The sequence below is a fragment of the Castor canadensis genome, chromosome 1 (assembly GCF_047511655.1).
Source record: "Castor canadensis chromosome 1, mCasCan1.hap1v2, whole genome shotgun sequence".
Taxonomy (NCBI): domain Eukaryota; kingdom Metazoa; phylum Chordata; class Mammalia; order Rodentia; family Castoridae; genus Castor; species Castor canadensis.
Genome location: NC_133386.1, coordinates 191,343,422 through 191,345,220, shown reverse-complemented (window position 1 = coordinate 191,345,220; position 1,799 = coordinate 191,343,422). Strand labels below are relative to the sequence as shown.

The window sequence follows — 1,799 nt, the reverse complement described above, 5'->3', positions numbered from 1 at the left end:
TCTTTGCCCTGGATTTAAACATTTTGCTCTGGAGTTTAGTCAATCATTTTTATTTATTTATTTATTTTTGTCTCGGGATTGTTGGAGCTCCTTAGAGTGCAAAGTTAAGGTCCATATTTCACTACAATACAAAATTCACCAGTGAATAAACTACTGGAAATCCTTTGAAAAACAAAGCACGTAAATGTGTTAAAAGGCAGCTAGCAAACAATCTTTAATCGTACAGAAAATTCAATTAAATGAAAAAATAAACTTTAGCACAAATTAAACTGTCAGAATAATTTCCATAGAAAATGAGAACCACATATTAAATAAACATAATTATTAATGACAGATTTGGATATTCATGAATTTTTTTTACAGTTGCATGAGAGTACAAACATTTCCTTTAGTAAACTCTGTGATATAATTTTTTCTTGTGTGTCATGCAATATGATATAACAGAAACAACACCCACTGTGAATATGTGTGTATGATTACATCAGAAAATTAGTTAAAACCACCTTTTATTTTTTAGTTTTTGCAAGGCATCTTTCACATCCTTGTTCCGTAGGCTATAAATTAGGGGGTTCAACATGGGAATCACAATGGTATAAAACAGTGAGTTCATTTTGTCTTGATCTAGAGAGTGGGAAGAACTTGGCTGGAAATACATGAAGAGCATAGTTCCCTGGAAAATTGCAACTGCAGTTAAGTGGGAGGCACAGGTGGAGAAAGCTTTGAATCTGCTTTCAGCAGAGCAGATCTTTAAAACTAATAAAATGATATAACAATAGGAGACAAGAACTCCTGAAATGGTACTTAGCTCAATAAAACCAAAAATTGTGAAGATTGCTAATTCATTGGCCTGTGTATCAGAGCAAGAGAGTAATAGCAGAGGAGGGACATCACAGAAGAAATGGTTAATCTCATTAGACCCACAGAAACACAAGCGGAATGTCAATGTCATATGTATCAAAGCATCTGCCATTGCCACCAGGTAAACCCCAGCCATGAGCAGGGCACACACCCTGCTGGACATGTTCACTGCATAGAACAAGGGGTTGCTGATGGCCTTGTACCAGTCAAAAGCCATCACTCAGCATGCACTCAGCATCTGCAAATATACAGAAGGTCAAGAACTTCAGAGCACAGGCAACAATAGGAATCGATTTGTTGTTAGCAAGTAGGTCCACCATCATCTTGGGTCCAACTGCACTGGAATAGCAGAGGTCACAGAAAGAGAGGTTGCTGAGGAAAAAGTACATTGGTGTGTGAAGCTGGGAATCTACTCTAATTAAAATGATCATTCCAACATTCCCGAGAAGATTAATGAGATAAACAAGTAGAAATACAACAAATAGCGCCAATTTCATCTCAGGGTTATTAGTAATTCCCAAGAAAATAAGCTCATTCAAGGACGAGCAATTTCCCTTGTCCATTCTCCTTTGTTCTTGCGTAAACTTAAAAAACAGTCAATAAAATAAAAGATACAAGATTAATTCTTCTGTGAGTCAATATCATATCTATAAGACATAACATTATTAAACCTCTAATTTTCTTTTTCATTCTCAGAAAAATACCCAGTCTCATTTTACTCTTTAAATAGGATGTATTTGACAATAATAATAATAATAATAATAATAATAAAAATTTTCCATTGCAGTTAAGAAACTTAGCGAAATCTAGTAGTCATTCATGTGGGAAGAAGTGTCTTCTTAAAAGAATTTTAAAAGTTTTCTGGGCCTCATGCTCCTTATTTTTGGAAACATATTTTTAATGTGCTGAAATCTCAGTACAAATTAAAACAATATGAAATA

General features: G+C 34.4%; 1 pseudogene; it reads right to left on the bottom strand.

Moving 5' to 3' along the window:
* Nucleotides 1-493: 493 nt before the first annotated feature.
* On the bottom strand, nucleotides 494-1,427 carry LOC141421711 (olfactory receptor 5W2-like; annotated as a pseudogene).
* Between the last annotated feature and the right edge of the window lie 372 nt (nucleotides 1,428-1,799).